Raw genomic sequence first — 22,992 nt, 5'->3', positions numbered from 1 at the left:
AATTTACTCATACATATAGCATAATTCCTACCCCATTATTTCTATGACTTAATATGAAGTTTAGAAAGACAATTCAGAACTTGAAGACTAAGATTGTACAGGGGTGAACAACATCTGTTGGATTCTCTATTCTTAAAAAATCTACTTAAATTGTTCATTTATGTCCTCTTTTAAAATAGCTCTGTTTGACAGGGCACGTGTGTGGCTCAGTCGGATAAGCATCTGCCTTCACCTCAGGTCATAATCACGGAGTCCTGGGATCAAGCCCCACATCCCACATTGGGCTCCCTGCTCCGCAGGGAGTCTGCTTCTCCCTCTGCCCCTCACCCCCTTTGTGCTCTCTTTCTCTTTCTTAAATAAATAAAATCTTTAAAAAAAATAAAAATAATAAAATAAAATAGCTCAGTTTGAGAGCCTATGAGTGGCTCCAGTGTGTGTTAAGGCCTAAAAGATCCAGATGTGTTTGCATCCATGGCTGAGCTGTGATACCCTGACTCCCATGAGAATTTGGAAAAATACAGAGTTTTGAATTGTTCTTATTCCAAGACATATATTGTTAAAACTTCTATGCAAAGTAAGAAGCATTGATATTAAAACACAAATCAGCGGGGAAGATAAAAATGATAATTTCGCAAAATTATCCCCCCCCAATCCTTTCCTCAAGATCCACAACTCACCTGTATCTCATTAATTTTGTGTATAGCTTTTTATTATATTGCTATTTCTTGTACTTAAGAAACAATGTAAACAGGGGTGCCTGGGTGGCTCAGTAGGTTAAGTACTTGCCTTCAGCTCAGGTCATGATCCCAGAGTCCCAGGATCAAGTCCTGGGATGGAGCCCCACATCAGGCTTCCTGCTCAGTGGGGAGTCTGCTTCTCCTTCTGCACCTCACCCTGCTCATGCTCATGTTCTCTCTCTCTAATAAATAAATAGAATCTTAAAAAAAAAAAATGTAAACAGAACAGAGTACTAAATTCCTTTTAGATTTTCTTTTATAAAAATATTCTATCTTTACTGAGAATGTTCTATCTTTGTGTACTTGCAAAGTGATTTCATGATTTTCTTTCTTTAGAAATAAATCAATTATTTAAAAAAATTATTAAATGCAAAATCCGAGAATTACAAATATTAGCTCACTTAATTCTTTGATTTTCATGTACTAACATGTGTTTAAAATTTATTCCACATTTTCATATACAGTACATTTTTTTTAAAGATTTCATTTATTTATTTGACACAGAGAGAGAGCACAAGCAGGGGGAGTGGCAGGCAGAGGGAGAAGCAGGCTTCCCACTGAGCAGGGAGCCCCATGTGGGGCTTGATTCCAGGACCCCGGTATCATGACCTGAGCTGAAGGCAGACACTCAACCAACTGAGGCACCCAGGCGCCCCTACAGTAAATCTTTAACTCAAACATAACACAGTGATCCCTAATTTGCTAGTAAAACATGATACATAAGAAAATGATTGAATTTACATAAAGACGATAAAAATTTAGACAAACTATTTGATCACATGCAAATACTTTTTTAATATTAGTAGGTATCTTTTCATTATATAAAAAACTAAAATCAAGAAATTATTTTTAAAGCCCATACAAGAGGGAAAACGTAGTGATAAAACCCTCTCCTTAAAGGAAGACGGTTTATTTTCCGAAGGTAGGAGAAATGAATCCCCGCGCAAAGTGCGGCAGGGTGAGCCCCTCACTCAGCGCGGGGGCTCCGCATCCTTGTGCGCGCTGTGGTGCAAGATTCCATTTCTTTAGTGCCTTTACAGCTTCACAGCCTACTGGAGCCACAGAAAGCGGGGAGGGAAAATGAAGGTAAGAAGGTAGTAATTGCTCTACAAATTACTTGGGATGCCTAGAGCACATTATTGTGTAGAAAGAAGCAAAGACACAATGTAACATTTTGTGTCAACTATACTCAAAAAAAAAGGGGGGGGGAGACCCATTATATATTTCTAGTAGAATTACATATAATAGAGCTCTATATAATCTGTCTCCCTCATTCTTTTCCCAACAGTGGAGAGAGGAGAGCATAAAGAAGACGACCCTGGTTTTATTTTGGAAGATAACTATGTTTTTGCGCAATTGCACATATAGGTGGATTCCTTCGCCTGCCAACTCATTTAAGGCATGTGGGTGTCTGAGCATTTGGTTTAGAGATGAAAATGCCACGCCGAGGTTTGTCTTTGCTCTATAGGAATCTCTCAAATTGGCAGAAGAAAATAAACACAGTATCAAACTTGCAGCTCCTGCTCCTCCTATAAAACTTAAACAGGCTGGAACGCTACAGCTGCGGGTGACTCAGACCCACAAAGGAGGCAACTTCAAAGGCAGGCTCTCTGTTCTCCTTTTCTCTCCATCAGTAGCAAGCTGATTAGACTGCTTGCCCATTATCCAAAGCATTCCACACTCTAAGGGCCTGACATAGCCTTTGTGTGCAGAAGAAGGCTGAGGCTCCCACAAAGAGAGACAGAAAGGTCACCCTCGAGTGGTGATTATGGATCTCATTGAAAGCAATTACACAAATCAGAGGGAAAAAAAGTCACGCAAATTAAACCAGGTAATCTGTCCTATTACTAATTGATTCATTTTCTTCATTCCAAACCTTTAATATAGGTTTCTCGTGTATCAGATAAATATATATATGTATACATATTTATACACACACACAAATACACATTTAAATACACCTACATAATACTACATACAACATAGTTGATATATCTATTTGCTATCTATTTTTACAAAAAATGTGTATTATTCACATATATACATGTGCAAATACCCCATCCATGACGATAGACGAGCTACAAAAATTAAAATGTACAAAAGCAATGGGGAAAAGTGCCTCAAAACAGGTAACTGACAAGAACCAATCATCAAAGCAGATTCTAAGATATTTGGGTCGTGTGAAATTACAAAGTTAAGTGAGAAACAGACTGAGAATCGAATTGCAGTCAAAGACAAATGATTCAACTTGGCAACACTTTGTTAACCAGCACTTTCAGATTCAACAATGATTAAAGTGTAATCATTTGTCTCCTTTAATCTTGCTTTTTAAATATCTTGCCACTTTCCTAGCATAAAAGGGATGTTCGACTTTAGGTGAATAACGTATTTCTCAAATTCTGCACGTGAATGTTAGTACGGTGATCAGGATCAGATTTTTCAAAGTTATTACATAAGACTTTCTGCGTCAGCAGTTATGTTTATGCTATTATACGTGAATTATGCAACTTTTATCTCTCTTCTTTCAGGATGCAAAATTCCATCGTAATAACCTTCATGCAAGTGGGAACAGTCTGTTCTCTGGCTGTGACTGTGAATCGTCATCTACATTCTAGAGAAGGAATGAAGTTCAGGTTTCTTAAAGCTATACTATAAAAGCTCAACAAAAATCATCACTCTCAGTACTTCCATTTCTTTTCTTTTTTTTTTCCCCCATGTGGTGAGTCTGCACCGTAACTGGATTTCTCAAATGTTCCATGAATGGCACTTTAAAGCAAAGGGAGAAAGAGGACATCTTTCTAGATAGCATGAAGCTAGTTACTTCTCATGTGCTTTTTTTTTTTTTTTTAACACAAACATTTCAAACACAGGATAATAAAGGATGTCTGACCCATGTATTGCTGAAGCCACAGATGCCCCACCAAATGTGACGGACTCTGGGGTCTAAACTTCATGGTTGAACAGGGCAGCCTTTGTCCTTGACATGAAATGCAGATTATCTTCTGCTTCTACTGCCATTTTCTTTCCTTCTATTCAGAAGTTTCCATTACCTGCTGGACTATTGTGTTACTCTGAGTAACACACAGTTCTTTATACAGAAGAACCATCTACAAAATAAACAGCCCTTTATCCCACCATTACAAAACCTGTTTTTAGAACTAAATACATTGCTTCCCCAAATGTTTTATCAGGGATTTTATCAGGGTGCTCACAGGAGAAATGAAATGGGGGGAGAAAAAAGAACATTCCTACCCTATTGAGCCTTTGCATTCCATGAATATCGATAGTTACTGGTTTTTCCAATGCCATATAGGCATATTTTTCATCATTTGAAATTCTGAAAATTGTGAACAAACTTGTGGGAAACTGGGGAGTCAAAGATATGCAACCTATCATCTTATTACTAGATTTCAGGTGAAAAATGATGACGTGACCCATCATGCCCCTTTATTAGGGTTTTTGATTCTATAAATTTAATCATGATTAAAAATTGTTTTTTCATATTAGATGCCTGGTAGAACAAATAAGCAAACTTTATATTGAGAGGCCATTTTGTTTTAATGGTGCTATGTCATGAAACAAAAACGTATTTATTAATATTTTCTTCTTCTGGATAACAACTTCAGATTCCTTGATTGCCATCTGGTTGGTTCTTCCTGCAGCAACGTAAGTCATTCTGTCTGCTGGGTTCATTCTGTTCTCAAGTGGTGTTTGATTCCAAATAGTAGGATGGCTCTGTTGATGAGTGTTAACCTAACTAAAAAGATACCTTTTTCAGATAGCCAATGTTCAAAGCAGATGTACACAATAAAATAATATAATAAATGAGCTGTTTAATGAGAATGGCCAGTTTCTTCACCAACATCGATAACTTTCTAACATTGAAAAGTCTTGCACATGAAAACAGAAAAATTAGAAGGCAACTGAGGGCCTTTTGCTGACAGAGTCTGAAAATTTAACTAGACCATAAACAAAGGATATCTCTATGTGCACAGGGACCTTCCTAGAGCTGCCAACATGAAATTAAATCAGAGTAATGCCTCAAATTGTATTCATTTTCCTAATACTGGTCATACTTTAACATAGATTTTTAAAAAGCAGTTCTCAAAAGTAGAGCTTAGCATAAATGCCATCACACACAAATACACACATTTTTCAGTTTTATAGTGATGGATAATCTTGAGCCACTGCTTCCAGTCCTAAAACAGGGGTTCTCAAAATGTGGTCCGCTGGGGGTCCCTTTCAGCAGGTCCTTGAGATCAAAACTATTTCGTAATAATTACATTATGTGTAACACTCATTCTCTCATGAGTGTACAGTGAAATATTCCAGAGGCTGCATGGGATATGGCAACAGAAATAGATATGCAGTTCCAGCTGTCTTTTCTAAAACCAGACATTAATGAGATTTGCAAAAATGCAAAACAAGACCACTCTTCCCATTTATTATTTTTGTTTTAGAAAACACTTTTTATAAAAACTTTCTATTTATGTTAACATAGAATAGGTTCATTGTTGCTCTTCTAAATATTTTAAGTGCCTCAATTTCCATTTCTAATAGGAAAAATATTAATAAATTACATTTAAAAATCTATTGAGTCCTCAGTAGTTTTTAGAAGTATTTGAGAAATTCTGCCTTAAAACACAATTAGCCTTTATGACACCCTTCTTTCATAAACTCAGATTAAAAGGAATGCTCTTCAGTATTACTTTTACCTGGTGCCAGTCCTGCTGTTTCCTTTATATCTACATTTTTTATCTACAGCAACATGGGCACTGAGTAGGAATTCAGTAAATACTTACTGAGTGATAGGCAATGTTTTAATTAAAGAATAAAGACCATATAGGTTTTCTAGGAGCTTCGCAACTGCAGATACTTCCCTTGCTGGAAATGTCATTAAAATTCTATCAGATTTCTTCCAATGAAATTTTTCCTGACACTGTGGCAAATTACTTAGAAAAATAATACTCTAAGCACTGCTAAAGATAATGAGACTGTTCAGCCTAAAAGTCATGATAGATATCATCTGGGTGTGAATTTTCATTTTAATTTATTCAAGGAGTTCTCTGTTCTTTCCCCAGTAATGCCACAGTGGAGCTAGCTGTCAAGTGGCCTTGGTAATGTTCAAGACTGTTCCACCCAGTATATGAGGATTAGGGTTTTTCCCACAACAGGCACCAGAAATCAACAGCATTGTACAGCTCTTCCATGTAATTCTGAGTCATGCTTGCTCTGGTACTGGATCTGACACATTCTCATTTGAATTAAAACTGAAAACTTGTCAACTGAGATTGTGCAGTAGATCGAACTTTTTCTTAGATACTCTAGGGGTGAGAAATACCGAACACTGAATTCGTTCTCTCACACTTGGGTGTAGGTTTCTTTCTCTCCATTACTAATAGATAAGTGTTAGCATTTTGACTTCCAAGTTAGTCTCAAATATCATCTTGATCTCATAAAAGAAGTCTCCACTAGGAATCCTTTCCTTAAATGCTGAAGAGTAACTCAAAGCAAAGCAGTATTTCCCATTTTTGGACTGGTCATTAATTGTGCCATTCTGCCTATCGCTCTAGAAGGAAAGAAGTTTCTAATTAGCTGGATACCATGAAGTTCAGTATGTCAAGAGTATAGTCCCATCAGATAAATCCAGCCAGTAAGTGATCTAAGTGTAGGATGACATTACCTCCATACAACCCAACTCTACTGAAATCAAGTTCACCTTTTCAACAAGTGCAGGGTGGTGTGATGAGCAGAAACAGCTCAAGCTAGAAAGATCTGTATTTTGATCCCAGCTTTGATACTTACTGGTTTGTGATATTGACAAGTTAGTTTTAACCATTCTGAGCCCCAGTTTCCTTTTTGTAAAATAAGAACAGCAATGTCTACCTGGAAGGACAGTTCAGAGACTATTTAGAAAAATTCTATCATGTTAACTGTCACATAGCAGACAGTATATAAATAGCAATTATTATATACTAATAAGGTAGATTTTTTTGTTGTTGTCATTTTACATAAGAGTATCTACTGATAGAGAGTTTAAAGAAAGCTGGAGGAGATGAACTAAATTTGCCTAAGAAGTCCAAGAACCTGATGGGACAAATGAGATCAAGAATTCAATCCTCCTTGTAAAGAGAAAAAGGTTTTGCATATTTCAGATAGACTAGGATGTATGCTAAATTATGCTATATTTTTGGCCGATGCAGGTAGGGCAGCAAACGTATCATGGGGAAACCTATATCCAGTAGCAGTCATGAAATCATGCAGAACTTAGGGAAAATGCTTGAGTTCATCTCAAGCTACTAAGCAAAAGCAAACACAGAACCAAATAACTACTACCTTGAGAGATTTCTTGGCTGGAGAACAGGAGCAGGGTGGGCAGATGAAACACTGGACTTCATTTTAATTTGGATAGATGGGTTCTTGGGTGGAACCCTGGTGGGCACCTCAGTTAAAAACAGTTATCTAAAAAGTAGCAAGTAGTTTTAGTAATCTTCGATTAAACCAGTCCTATCTGATCATCTTTCCTTGTGCATAATTTGAGATGACCATGTAGAGATGCAGTAAGAAAGTGGAAATATATTTGTCCAAGCTTCTTGGTGCTGGGCAAGTTACTTATTGGTATTGTAACCAGAAAGAGATTATATCTACACCCTCATAATTACTTAAATAATTCTCTGTGATGTTTACAGACACAACCTCAAATGAGGTTTCACTTAAAATTACTGAGAATATAAAAATTATTCTGTAAGCCTATGTGGTATTTAAAAAAATCTAAGAGTTGTATCAAGATCAGTTTATTAAATAGTTATAGACTAGATCTTTGTCTAGAGCAATCTCCATAGATTAACCCTCAAAACTAGAATCTATTCATCCTCTTACAACCATCACTATCAAAAATTTAAAAAGTTCTCAGGATATTATACTCTATCACAGAATGTTCAAACCCTCGTTAGCACTTTAGGTTAGCTCAGATTCCCTAACTCTAGGTGGTCTTGCAAAAATACGGAATTTTCTAGACCTTTACAATAGATTCTTCCCCACTGAGCCTCATATTCACCCCTTCCCCAGGCTAACACCATCGAAATGCATTTCTGCATAGGTTCCCCTGAATCCTGCCGGCACATATTACATGGGTACTGCAATTTCTTTGGAGTATAGGCTATTTCTTGCTGGCAAAGGGCTTATGCTTCCCTGCTCAGGCTGTTCTAAGGTTTGATTTTTGTTGCAGGGCCCGGCACAATGTGCGGTGGTGGTAATGTGTCTTGTGGAAAACAGACATCATCTTGAAAGACATTTGTTAACAAAGATTCATTATAGGGTTCTCCTCTGGCAAAGAGCAATGGACTTCTGCTATCAGACAAGAGGTTCTGGGAGACAAAGTCAGGGTTCAGGTTCTCAAGCTCACCCATTGAAATGTCACCATCCAGGTGTCAGAATTCCACTCCTCCATTAAAACCCTATTGTTGACAGAAGATTTATTGTAGCTGGGAATTTAGTCTCCCTTTTGGTACATAATCAACCCCTGGGCCTTGATGTTCAGTAACTCTGCCTTGCGGCTGCAGGAAGTAAAAACCTCTTTCACAGCTGCCAGACAGACCCTCTGGCTTTAGAACATCACTTCTCAGTTTGCAATTAACTGCACGCTACCTGTCATTTTCCTTTCAAAGTCCCCTGTGCCATTAAAAGCAGTTACCCTACTTTATTATCCTCAAATTTACCATTGTCCTGTAATGATCAAGAACCACAGGTACTTGATGTCTAAACGCCTTCCCTCTAACTATACTTCTTCCCAATTAACAACGTTAAAGTTTGAGGTGTTGTGATGTCGCTCCATGCCAGAAGTTACTATCACATCACACCACTGTCACCAGCAAAAAGGGTCCTTATTTCTTTTACACAGATGAGCAGTTTATTTCCAAATCATGTCCTAAGGGTTTGCTTTCTAGAACCACTCTGGTTTCCTTGAAAACAGACCCTGAGACAAAGATTAAGTACTAGTCATTTATTTGAAGATGGAATTCCAGGGGTGGGGGGAAACAGAAAAAGGAAATGAAACAATGTGATGTGTGTATGTGTTAGCTTTTGCTTCCTGAGAAGCTCTTCACATGCACAGGCCTATCATCATGAGAAATCTACAGAAAAGATGAATAGAGAAATAGAGCCTTGGAAAGTTCCATCAAGGGGAGAAAAAGAAAGATAATTTGTCTACACTGTTTCTTCTCAACTCCTGTCTTCCACTGGTCAAAGTTCTCCCCAGTTGGATTTAACTCTCTCATAATCTTGGGTCATATATACCAGCGCCTTGGTTGGAATATAACTACTTGAAGAAGATCCATGCCCTATCATGTGACATTTTATCCAAGTTTAGAAGTGTTGAGAGATTCCAGACTCTGGATGCTATTGGTCTCAGATGGCAAAAATGTTTGCCAAACACAAGGGGTTGGTCATTCAGGTAACTGCTGGGGTGAACTATTTCACCGGAAGCTCCAGGAGACAGTTGAGCCAAGAAAATCTGAAAAAGGATGTAGTACAGACATGCTACTTGATGCATGACTTTCTGCAAGAGTGATGAATTTAAAAAGCAGAAACAGTAGTTATTTAAAAAAGCCCTTCTTGCCTAATATTTGAGACAATTCCTACTTTCAAGGTGAGTAACACTTGATGATAATCATCAACTGTTCCAGTAAGGGTTTAGGAAAGTAGAGAAGCAGAGAGCTGTGTAATTAAGCCTCCTGACCACTTTGCAGGTTGTTGGAAAAGATGTTTGCTCATATATCAAGGGTAAAGACCATATCAGGGCAAGGAAGAAGAAAACAAAATGCTTGAAAATATAGATCAGGTCTCTTAGTTTCAGTGAAGCAATTCACAATCTAACAGTTCAACTATAGGCAATCCTTCCTAACATCTTTCAGTTATTAAGTGATGGGTAAGAGAAGGCAGAACTTGCTCAGAGCCAAATGAAGAAGAGAACAGAGCAGAAAAGGTGATAAAAGCCACTAGCTAAGACTATGCTCACGCACCATAGCAGTGCTTTTCAAATTTTCATGAGCATACAAGTAATATAAAGATCTTACTAAAATACGGATTCTGATTCTGTGGTCTTAGGGTAGCTCTAAAATGTCCCCAGGTGATGCCAATGCTAATGGCCCCGAGATCACATTTTGTAATATTAAAAAATACTATGTAATATTAATAGCTATTATAGATGATACTTAAAACTATAGCAGAAATTCTGAAAGCCTTAATTCTTTCCAGAAAACAGGAGTAAGTACTGTTTTATAGTCTGATAAAGGGCAGGCTTCTGAAATAGCATCCCAAAATGGAAAAACCCAATCAGTTACCAGAGTGTGGATGAGAGAAATAGGCAGATGGAGTATAATCTAAATAAAAATGATCCGTGCTATTGCAAAGGTCAGGAAAAAGGAACCCAGCGCCAGTGGGGAAAGAGAACAGGGGCTTAAGGCATGAGCTGCTCTTGGCACTGACATAGTAGGTTCATGTCAAGTGGGATCGTAGCCCCTACTTCCAAATGGAAGCAGAGATGGAAGGAATTTGTGTCTCAGTACGTCTCAGCATTGGTCACAAGTGGCTGTGGTTTTAAAATCACTTAAATAGAAAAACTGAATCCATAGCCCATCATGGAAATTAAAGAGATTGGAATTGTGTAGTTTAAATAAGCAGAGTCTCTCAGTTGTTTCACTGTCCTGCTAGAATCCCAATATCTTAGAAACCTTCAGAGAAGAGAAAAACACTGTCAAAGTTGTGAACCCAGATCCTAAAAACTGTGTATGTGTGCACATGCCTGTATGTGCATGGGTGTGTGTGTCAAGGCTGGAGGTTTACTGACTATGATCAACTTTAACTCCCTTGAAACACTTGCCTAGTACTTTGTATAGCAGGTGTATGCAGAAATTTATATGAAAATAAAAGCAGAAAAGATTTAATTCTTCTCTTCTCCATTTGCTCTTTGGAGACAAATCCAACTTGATCCTCTAAATTAAATTCAGAAAACTGTTTTCCCAGGGATTTTTCAACACTTGAAGAGTAAAAGAACAAAACTTGAAGGGATGCTATGAATCGAGACTAAGGATTCCCCCTACTCACTCACATAGACAAGGCGTGGTCTTAAAATGGATCTTTAAGATCCGTAACACCTAAGACATTTTGAGTAAGTTTACAAAGATTGTAAACTTTACTTTGTGCTTTGTAAGACCGTACTAACAACCTCTTGATAAAAATCATCACTCTGAGTGCCTAAGTTCACATGTTCCTCTCATCGTGCAAAACAGGGTAAGAGTTCCTGAAGATTTCTAGAACAATTGTAGTAATAATCTTATGTACAGAATTAGTGAAACTGTCTTAAATAACTACCTCTAAATTTAATAACTTTACCAGATAGTTACACCGAAGTTTGCATCTCTAAATCAGAGATTTCTCTTGATCTTCACACTATATTTAGTAAGATATCTTCTCTTTGATACCCTGTGGGCACCTCAAACTGGACACATGCAATCTTACAGTCAACGTCTCATTCCCTACCAGTGAAACTTCTTTTATCCTTATTGCATTTTGGTTAGTGTTAACCTCATGGACCCAAGGATCCAAAACCAGAAATCAAGGACTCACCTTAACTTTGTCCCTTTCATTTCCTACATAAAATCTTAAGTGATTCTTTAAAATACTTTCAGTACATGTGAAATTTCCATTATAGATCCTCATTATCTTCCAGATGATTGCAACAGCTTCCTAACTGGTTTTACCACCTCTAGCCTCAACCCCTTCTCAAAAGAACAGATGTGCTACCAGTCCATAATTTAAATCTGATCATGTCTCTCACCTGGCAATAAAATTTTATTGACTCATTTTGCATAAGGTCACGTACAAATTCTTTAAGGTGGAATGTTGGGTCTTACGTGATTTGTTTACCTAATTTGACATCTCCCAGCACTCCAATAACTCTTGGTTCTACAAAAGCAGGACACAGATTCCCAAATACATCGTGTTCTGTGCCTTTGACTTTTCCTCCCTAATTCTCTGGACTGGAATGCCTGGAAATTCATATTCATTTTCAAAACTCAGCATAACCATTATTACCTAAAAGCAGCCTCTTACTCCCAAAATTGGAGTTAACCACTCTTCTTTGGTGCTACTTGCAAATTTTAAATATAATTCTGTCATTTTATTGGTACATTCTGTGATAATCTGTACTATGTCCCCAGTGACTGTAATGTACAGCCAAGAAAGAGAGCCAACATTAACAGATTTGAGAGACAGTACTGGAAATGTATAGAACTAAGCATTGGATAAGTAGCCTCTCTCAGATTTAAAAGGAAGGTAGGGTAGAGAGAAATAATCCCAAAACATGCACACATACACCCTCTCTGTGTGCAAAGAAGTGTGATGCCTTTTCATGGATGTTATCTCTTTTATCCTCTATTCTCCTCTGTGTGGTCTTCATTACTTGTGGGTCAGCCAGCCAGGTAGAGAAATGGAAAACCCGCTTTCTGGCACCTTATCTCCTGACATTTGGTAGCTGACAGCCTGGTTCTGAACTGAAAGAACACAAGTGGCAAACGAAGCACTGATGTGCAGTCCTTCCCAGCAGCCACTGTTCAAATAGAGTTCTCTTAGAATGGAGAAGACATGCAGTTGATCTAGTTTACCCATTACCTGTGAGTGTGAGTATCCCTGAGCATGAAGGTAAAATAATTTCAGTCCTTACATACTGCTCTCAAATTCCTCCAAATTTTCTCCCACCTACACCTATAAGGGAAGCCAACAATAAACTGCAAACTAGCTCATCTGTAATTCTACCTTTCTCTGCTCTTATAAACCATGGGGGGAAGAAAGGTTAGAAGAAGCAAAAGTACTAGTATCATTATAGCCTTAAAAAACTGTAATATCGAAAATGTTGGATATATATCATTAAATATTTGTCCAAACCCACAGAATGTACAATACTAAGAATGAACCCTCACAGTAATTCTAGGCTTTGAGTGATTACAGTGCACTAATGTAAGTTCGTCAGCTTTGACAAATGCATCACCTGGTGAGAGATGGTCATGTGGGAGGAGACTATGCATGGCGGTGGGGGGGTGGGCAGAAATTATAGGTGAAACCTCTGTACCTTCATTTTTTCTGCAAACCTAAAATTACTCCAAGAAAAAAATTTTAAAAAATTCCCTTTCAAATTCTCATGTGACCATGATGGGGTTGGGGGAGGAGGAAGGCAGAAAAGAAAAAGAGGAAGAGGCAGGAGAGAAAGAGGGTGGGGAAGAAGGATGATGGAGGTTGAGGGGAAAGAAAAATGATGTCTGAGAAAAGCCTGTTTAGAAAAACGTGTAGGGCGCCTGGGTGGCTCAGTTGGTTAAGCGACTGCCTTCAGCTCAGGTCATGATCCCAGGGTCCTGGGATCAAGTCCCGCATCGGGCTCCCTGCTCTGCGGGGGCCTGCTTCTCCCTCTCCCACTCCCCCTGCTTGTGTTCCCTCTCTCGCTGTGTCTCTCTCTGTCAAATAAATAAATAAAATCTTTAAAAAAAAAAAAAAAAGAAAAACGTGTAAATGTCCTTACACTTCAGGGGCGCTGGGTCGCTCAGTTGGTTAAGCGTCTGCCTTCGGCTCAGGTCATGATCCCAGGGTCCTGGGATCGAACCCTGCATCGGGCTGCCTGCTCCACGGCGGGGAGCCTATTTCTCCCTCTCCCTCTGCTGCTCCCCCTGCTTGTACTCTCTCTCTCTCTGTCAAATAAATTAAAAAATCTTAAAAAAAAAAGTCTTTACACTTCAGAAGTTTAACCCATTTCATAAAGTACTGCCATGACATCTTAGGGAGAACTTTTACAAATGGGAAGATAACAAAAGTTCTGACAATATACACCCTTGAAACTTTGTGCTTCAGTATCAGGGATTCTTTTACCAAAATGATACTTTTTGGAGTACGTGTGTGGTGTCCAAGAAGTCTTAAATCGGAGAAGAATTTACAGATTCAGTGATAATTTACAAGTTAAGAGTAATTAAGGTTACAAATATTCTGAGAAAAAAAAAATTAGGGAAAAGGGATGTCCAGGAATAAATTATTTTTCAATGGTAAAGCTTTGCAGTTTAAAAGATGAACCAGTCTGCATAAATTAGATCTCCAAGTGAATACAATATTTAGTCTAGTTTCAATCTTTTGTCAACACATATTTATTAAGCACTACAATACTGAGAGGTACCATTTCCAGGCCTTGGAGATACAGGTCAACAAGGCAGATAAAGTCCCTTTTCTCATCAAAATTTGCATTCTGATGGGGAGGCAGGGAATGGTTATCAACATATAATTTCAGGTAGTGTTAAGCCCAATAAAAAATATTCTCAATAAATAACAAATATTACCTAATTGTATTGGTGGTAGACAAAGCTTGGTATTTCCAGCATAGAAGATTATGGGTATATAGAGACATCATAATAGTTTCACAGCCAGCACGATACTAAACCAATAATGGTTTATGGGTTATTTTATATGTCTTATAAGCACATAGCTTTCACTCTCTAGTTCCTGGTATGTGTTTATTTTTTTCTTCCAAGCAAATACTTAAAGCACACACAGTCACAGAATGCTATAGTCTACCTTGTGGGGCAGCACAATTTTACAGGCATGATCTATTACACAAACTACGCACACGCACGCACACACAATCTCCAGGGAAAGTTTGATTTGCATGTTTCATGGACTTCAGAGAAATCTCCCCTAAGAGCCTCCTTAAGATAATCAAACTATGCATTGGGAATTTGGATTGTCAAGTAAATAAGGTTGACCTAATCTGAATCAGAAAAGGCTTCTACTTGTCATTTTCAAGACACAACATCTCTATGGTCATTTACAAAAGGCTTACAATTTTTTAAACTTATTCAGAGTTTTTTTAAAAACCTGAGCAATTTCGGGGCACCTGGGTGGCTCAGTCGTTAAGTGTCTGCCTTGGGCTCAGGTCATGATCCCAGGGTCCTGGGATTGAGCCCCACATCGGGCTCCCTCCTCTGCGGGGAGCCTGCTTCTCCCTCTCCCACTCCCCCTGCTTGTGTTCCCTCTCTCACTGTGTCTCTGTCAAATAAATAAATAAAATCTTAAAAAAAAAAAAAAAAACTGAGCAATTTTGCATCTTATGTGAAGCTTTATGTGCTGTGTACATATTAGAATGAGGGGCCAGGCAATGTTAAAAGTATAAGGGGGGTACTACAAAACTGTGGTCATTTCTAGATTTCCTCAGGGTGAGCTTTCAGAGGGATTCAGGAAACAATTTAGTTAGTATGAAGGATTTAATTTCAGTCCTTTTTCTTCCAAGCATCTTAGAAATAAAGGTAAGAGTATTGTCAGTGCTCAAAAAATTTCACACCTGCCCTTCTCCTCAGTTTCTTTAAAAACACACCAGTTTTAAAAGAGTCCTGATTTCCAGAAAGGGTAAAAGTCCTAACGACCACTGGTTTAGAACTGGTTTATCGTTAAATCACTTTGTAAAATGCAGACTTGCACAGAAAAACATAAGCTTTGACATTAAACAGAAAAGAAAAATCCAAATAATGTTTGAGTATCTCATTCAAAATACCTGCAGTAAAGCCCACCGCCACATACCAAGAGGTAGAAGAGAGGAAGATTAGAAGAACAGCATGGAAGAAAATAACTCCAGATGGCAAAGTAGTTAAAATGCAAGCCAAGGGAATGGCATGACTTTAACTATAAAGCTGTGCCCCTTAAAATTTGCTAGAACACGCAGATCTCAGCAAACATATTAGAAACATGAGACATGGTAAAACAATTTCTACTTACTATTTCTGTGGGGACATGGTGCAGGTGAGTTGGCCACCCAGCAGGTGAAATGAGAAAACTAAGTACTAATCCCAGGATTGCCACCAGATTTTGTTGTGCCCTTGGCATGCTGAACAAACATCTGTAAAACTTCATTGTTCCCTTCTTCTAAGATCCTCAACCCTGAACCGCAAAAGCAAGGGGAATGCTAGTGGGCATTTCATAAATGCTGGTCCTGATAATGGCTGTTATGGGAGGTAACTAATGATTAAAAGGAAGGCCATCTATACACATGTGTCAATACTGACTGCTGTCGTAGGCTCTACTTCTGTCAAGGGAGTCAAGAGCAAACTTTATGAGAACTATATAGACTGGGGAATAACACAATGACATCTGGTATGGAGCCAGCCAAAGACATGGGAAAGACTGGAATCTTCCTGACTATTTCAGGACCACCACCAATATTGGTCTAGATGTTTCGTTGCTGTTCTTTAAATACACATAGGTAACTTAACTAAGTAGACGCTATGCTAAAAATGTCCTTTCATGAAATAATACAATTTTATCTATTATCCTTAATCAGAGGAATAAAGACTAGTACTTACTTTTATCTATTGAACATTTGGGGAGTGGAGTACAAAAGGGAAAAGACGGACACACTAATACAATGGGAGAGAGAAGTACATTTCAAAGATGCATGCTTCCATGGGCCACAGCTATTTTAAAAACCACGCTACTGAGATATCACCCACATACCATAAAATCCATTTAAAGTGAGCCAAGCATAACATATAAAGAAGTTGAGTCACTATGCTATACACTTCAAACTATTATAACATTATGTGCCAATTATACTTAAAGTATAAAATTCAGAGATATTTAGTGTATTCACAAGATTGTACAATCATCACTGCAATCTGATTTTAGAACATTTTCTTTCCCCCTGAAGAAGGCCGCTCCACTTTGGCTCACCTCACTCCCAGCCAGAAGCAGGGACTAAGCTAATTTGTCTTTATAAAGCTGTATATTAGAGGGTAACTGGGTCGCTCAGTCGTTAAGCGTCTGCCTTCGGCTCAGGTCATGATCTCAGGGTCCTGGGATCAAGCCCCACATCGGGCTCCCTTCTCAGTGGGGAGCCTGCTTCTCCTTCTCCCTGCCACTACCCCTGCTTGTGTTCTCTCTCTCTGTCAAATAAATAAAATATATTTTTTTTAAAAAGCTGTATATTATAGACACATCATATAAAAGAGATCATACATCATTTTTTTGTGACTGGCTTCTTTCACTTAACATACTTTTTTTTCAAAATGTATCAATATGTAACTATGTACCTGTCCTTCCTTCCATTATAAGGCTGAGTAACAGTCCCTGCTGTGGATGTAACCCACTTTATGCTTTTATCAGTTGACAGACCTATGGGTTGTTTATGCTTTTAGCTTTTACCATTTCTGGTTCTCTTTCAAGAACTCTATTATTCCTTATGAGGCAGATGTTCTAGCATCCTATTCTCTCAGGTTTTATTTGGTAATATCTTTACTTCACCTTCATTTTTGAAGGATAGTTTTACGAGGGTTAAGATTTTTGACAGTTTTTTACTTTCAGCACTCTGCCTGTCTTCCCACTGTCCTCTGATCTCCACTGTTAACTGATGAGAAGTTAATTGTTCATGTTATTAGAGTTTCCTAATACACAATGAGTTACTTTTTCACTTGCTTTCAAGATTTGCCTCTGTCTTTCAACATTTTGACTACAATGTATCTGGTTGTGGATCTCTTTCCATTTATCCTGCTTGGACTTTGGCTTCTTGGATATGCTGATGGATGCCTTTCTTCACATTTGGTTAAGTTTCCAGCCATCATTTCTTTGACCTTTTTTTTTTTTTCCTGTCCCTTTTCCTCTTTTCTCTCCCTCTGGTACACCCATCATGTACATTTTTGCATCCTTAATGGTGTCCCCCTGTTTTATTCACTTTTCTCTTCAGATTGCCTGGTCTCCAATGATCTATCTTCAGGTTATTGATTCTTTCTCTGACCTCGAGTCTACTGTGAAGCTCCTCCATGGAATTTTTCATTTTGGTTATTTTACTTTTCATCTCCAGAATTTCCAGGTGTTTTATTTATTTATTCATTTTTAGTTCATAAATTTATTATGAAAAGCACTGCACTGCTCTTATGCAGTAACATGGTCTTCTAGGAGGGGGAGAAAAACAATTCTGTTCAAAACCACTCACCAGATTCTGACAATAACAAAAAACAACATGAGGCTGAGATTTGAGAAGGGAAATAAACTGAGTGCAGACAAATCATACAATTAAATTAAACGGTATCCCTGAAAATAAACAAAAGGATTGCAAAACTCCCAAATAGAGGGAAGGCCTTGGTACTTATTTTTAAAAATGTTCATAAAGCTCCAATGATCGTTTGCTGCTATCCTTATTTACAGCCATGCTGAGTAAAGCTATAGCTAAATGGAAGTTAAATAGTATTCACAAGGTGTTAATGTTTACATCTTCTAATCTGCAGTCTCTCAGAGAAAGCAAAAGTAACTAGAAATAGTGCTACTCCAGAAACTGGTTTCTTCACCAACAATGTCACTTGCATGCAATGAACTGGTTCATTCTGAAGTGGTCACGGCTGTTCATGACAAGAAGCTTTGTCTTTTTATGTGGCACATCTAATGGTCCATCTGAAAACAAGTATTTTGAATGTTAACTATTCTCTGACAATTTGGAGTTACTGTTCTCTTCCCATTTCCATTAGGTCAATATAAGGTTTGTGGTAACACTGTACAAGTTTAAAATTTCATTACAGGAAGTGGTCTGGGGTACTCTGAGTAATATTTGGCTCACCTCTGCTGCGTGCTGGGTCACACTGCAAGAAAGCATTTTAGAGTATTCTCAAGTTCCATGATTGCAGCCTGATTACCATAAGGATAACAATAGTTTGGAGCAGTGAAAATCGTTACTACATTCTGGTCGTGGCACCAGTTACATCCATCCATCACCAGCTGGTGAGCTCTGGACACCAGTGGGAGGCCACTGACATGATTAAATGTTTCAGAAATGTCTTGCCCAAAGTTGCAACCAACTCCTTGACAGGATATACCCCAAACCCCCTGATCGTCTGGATCTGACACAGCAAGTCACACATTGGACCCTGATGAGGAACTTCTAGGCTCTCAAGCCCTCTGATGTGATCCAGTGTAGCTATGGATGGTGAGATGTCACCATGGAGACGGACTAGCTGCCCATCCACCAAGGCAGTGAAAGGAAGACAGTCAAAAAGATCTGTACAATATTTCCAAACATTCGCATTTCCATATTTCCTTAAACACTCATCATAGAAACCATATACTCATGTGATCTGTCTGCTCTCATGATGTCCTCGGAGAGTGGTGATGTGTTCACAGTAACGAACCTTAACAGCTACAAGCAGAGTAACTGTTTCAACTGAATATCCTCTGTCACCATAATCTTCCATAAACAAAAATCTCCCATAATCTCCCACTCTCCCATAATCTCCCATAAATATCCTCTGTCAAACATAATCTCCCATAGTTTGTATCTGATGATTTGCCACCAATTCTAGACAGTTCCATGAGATCATGAAACTGCCCATGTACATCTCCACAGATGGTGACTGGACATCGAACCTCTTGTACGTTGGATTCTTCTGTCAGGTTCTCTTTAGCCTTTGTGGCTGCTGGTGGCTGCCCCCTGCAGGACCGGTCCCCGGCCGCTGCCGTCCTCCCCTCCTTCTAGTCCCAGAGCTCAGTTCTCTGTAATGGCAGCCGCCCGCATGGTGACATCATTCCAGGTGTTTTTGTTGTTGTTGTTGTTTAAGATTTTATTTATTTGACAGAGAGAGACACACACACAGTGAGAGAGGGAACACAAGCAGGGGGAGTGGGAGAGGGAGAAGCAGGCTTCCTGCCGAGCAGGGAGTCCGATGTGGGACTTGATGCAGGGCTCGATCCCGGGACCCTGGGATCACAACCTGAGTCAAAGGCAGATGCTTATGGACTGAGTCACCCAGGTGCCCCCCAGGTGTTTTTTAAAAAATAATTTTTATTTCTTCATTTATACTCTGATGAGGCATTGTCATCACACCTTTAATTCCTTAAGCATTATTTCTTTTACTCTTCAAACACATTTATAATAGCTGCTGTGAAGTCTGTTTGCTAAGTCTGCTATCTCACCATGTGGCCCCTTTTAAAAGCAGTTTTTATTGCCTACGATTTTTTCCTATGTATGGATCACACTTTGTTGTTTCTTTGCAGATCTCAGGGTTTTGTTGTTTTGTTTTTTTGGAAGTAAAGTATTTTAGATATATTGCAGCATATCTGGATACTGAGAACTCCCTGGGGGTCATTCCTTTGTTTGTGGGGTCATTTATTTGCTTAATGACTTTGTTGAACTACTTCTGCAAATTTTAATTCCTTTCCAGTGTTCAGGCTCTCATGTTCCTACTCAGATGTCTTTCCATTGTTTTTATCTCTTGGTCTGGCTCTGTAAAAGTCACCCCTGGGTTGGCATAAGCTACTTATTGGCTTGGAGGCTGCTAACATTCACTTCTAGGAGTTCATGTGTTGTCACATATTCCTTCAGGGACGAGTAGCTTAGAGATCCCCATTTGGAACTCTCCCAAGAGGCAGTAGCTTGGGGTATGCATTGTTTCCCAGACTATCAGGGATTAGTGTGATTTTATTTTTATACCTAGCTTTCTAGTAGTCCCTAGGTGAGGGTGATTTATCATTCAGTTTATGCCTGGTCAGTTTGTGTTTAAACCCCATACGGCAGTGAGGGTTCTGCCCTCTGTTGATGGGCCATGTGCCATGGGGAAATGCTTACAGTCGGCCCCTCTGCTAAGTGGTTGCTACAGAGTGGACGCAGTGCAGCGCATGTGTATAGTCTTCTTGACTTCCAAGACGGTCTATGATCCTAGGATGGCTCTTCTTTTTCTCTGGTTACCCTCTCTCTTGGCTGACCTCAACAAATTTTACATTGTTTTTAAAACCACCCGGAGGCATAGAATTTCCCATTCTGGGTTCCAAATTGAGCAGATTGCCTCAGCCAGAGCTGCAGCTCCTCCTTCTTATGGCCTGCCTTTCCTCCTGGGCAGCATCTTCGCACCACTCACCACTGCTGGGGGTAAGAACTTGCTTTTCCAAGAGTGGCACCCTGGTCTTTAAGTGGCTGTAAGGAAATGGGCAGGATGGCTGCCCCTTGGCCTTTTGACTTGCCCCTCCTGACATGGAACTTTTGCCCTACAAGGGAGGCAGGCCAAGGACAAGAGGGGTAGTGGTATTTTCAGCCTGCTGCATTTAGGGTGAGCTTCTGCTTTCTAAGTAGTGATTGGGTGAAAAAGGGAAACCTGTTTCTCTCAACTGTATTTGCCTGGGTAGAACTTCCGCAACACGAGGTTGGGATGAAGGTGAGAAATGGAAACACTGGCCCTTGACTAGGAGCTCAGGGGAGGGCGGGAGTTTCTCTTCTTGGTAGCATCTGCCCAGGGAAGAGCACCTGGACTAGAGGTTCTGTAAGGCAGAGCTAGGAGCTGGGGGGTTAAGGGAGCAGTTTGTGCAAGGCTCAACTGCCACATGTTTTTGTTGTTCTGAGATTTAGTACATTTTCTAAATGAATGTTTCTCCATTCATTCACAGTTTCCAGAGACTTTAAATGATTTTATTTATAATTTTTACCAGTTAAATTGGTGTTTTGCTGGAAAGAGTGTTCAAGTATCTTACTCTGCCATTCTGCAAGTCTCACCTCCTTCACATTCCAGAGCTTCATATTTAGCTAAGTAGCATAAATTTATACCCTGAATTGTACATCCTTTTCAGATTTCCACTCCTGCCCGACAAGGTCAGGAATATGAAATAAGAATAGTAGAAAAATTGTCCCTGAAATTGGAGGGGGAGACAAACCATGAGAGACTATGAACACTGAGAAACAAACTGAGGGTTCTAGAGGGGAGGGGGGTGGGGGGATGGGTTAGTCTGGTGATGGGTATTAAAGAGGGCACATACTGCATGGAGCACTGGAAGTTATACACAAACAATGAATCATGGAACACTACATCAAAAACTAATGATGTAATGTATGGTGATTAACATAATAAAATTAAATTTAAAAAAAACTTAGGGGCGCCTGGGTGGCTCAGTTGGTTAAGCGACTGCCTTCGGCTCAGGTCATGATCCTGGAGTCCCGGGATCGAGTCCTGCATCGGGCTCCCTGCTCGGCAGGGAGTCTGCTTCTCCCTCTGACCCTCCTCCCTCTCATGCTCTCTGTCTCTCATTCTCTCTCTCTCAAATAAATAAATAAAATCTTTAAAAAAAATTTAAAAAAAACTTAATCACTAAAAAAAAAAAAGAAAGAAAAATTGTCCCTGGGGGGTACATTTCAATATTCTGATAGATAACTCCCATGACCAGTTATAGTCCTCCACACAAACTCTGCAAATAAGATAAGTATATCCTGAATAAGACACAGGAATCAAAACTACTTCTGACTCAGACTTTGGCACTAGAGGTCCCTTCCAACTTCTAGGCACCCACAAGCTGTTTGGGAACGAATGACATTTATTTTTTACACTAAGATCTTATTTCTATTTCTCTTTCTTTTTAAACTGATTTTCTTTCAAGTTGATCAATATTTTTGAAGAATGATAATGCAAGTTTGGCTTTTTTTGTTCTTTCTTTTATTCCCCTTTTCAAGAGAATCCTTTCAAAAGATATTAAATGTCAACCCAGGTGATAGGCATCTTCAGCTGGAATCAATATCCACTTGCTGACTATTCATCAAAACAGGTCACATCTCTGGTGAATTCAAGGGCTGACAATTGCCTTCAAGAGCTGAGCAAGTCTAAGTTTCTACAGAGTGTATGTTTGGTCATTACATTAGGTTGGCTCCCAAGCCTGATAATTCAGGCTTTGGATTGGTAGAGCACTGTCTGTCTTGCTTACATGGTATCTATGGAAGAAATTCATTCCAGAAAGGATACATTATGGTTATGAATGACACCACTGAAACCACACAGCAAAAGAAAATTCCAAGATTGGTTCTTAAATGGGCAAGGTTAATGAAACTCAAAATTCACAGTTCAAATGCACCAATGTTACTAAATATTATATTAAGTATTATTCTGAATACATAAAAATAAATATAAGCAACACTGTTTCCCATTTTTTTAAAATTACATGTCATGTTAGTTGTGGTTGGTAAATATTTTTAAGTGTCTTTTTCAAACACTCACTTTTATTTTCACTTTAAAAGAAATTTTGCGCTAGAAAAGCTATAGGTATGCTGACAGTGACTGTATAGGGTAGTATGGTACATAAGGTTGTTTTCTCTATTTTCTAAGTTTATGGGGAATTTTTTTTTTTTTTTTTTAAGTAGGCTCCATGCCCAGCATGGAGCCCAACACAGGGCTTGAACTCATGAGCCTAAGTTCAAGACCTGAGCTGAGACCAAGAG

At 39.0% G+C, this 22,992-nt stretch overlaps 1 pseudogene; it reads right to left on the bottom strand.

Moving 5' to 3' along the window:
- Positions 1–18,322: 18,322 nt before the first annotated feature.
- On the bottom strand, positions 18,323–19,106 carry LOC118021339 (annotated as a pseudogene).
- Positions 19,107–22,992: the final 3,886 nt, after the last annotated feature.

The sequence above is a fragment of the Mirounga leonina genome, unplaced genomic scaffold, assembly GCF_011800145.1.
Source record: "Mirounga leonina isolate KUSES-001 unplaced genomic scaffold, KU_Mleo_1.0 Mir_174, whole genome shotgun sequence".
Taxonomy (NCBI): Eukaryota; Metazoa; Chordata; class Mammalia; order Carnivora; family Phocidae; genus Mirounga; species Mirounga leonina.
The sequence above is the reverse complement of the archived record's forward strand: the minus strand, read 5'-3'. Positions and strand labels throughout refer to the sequence as shown.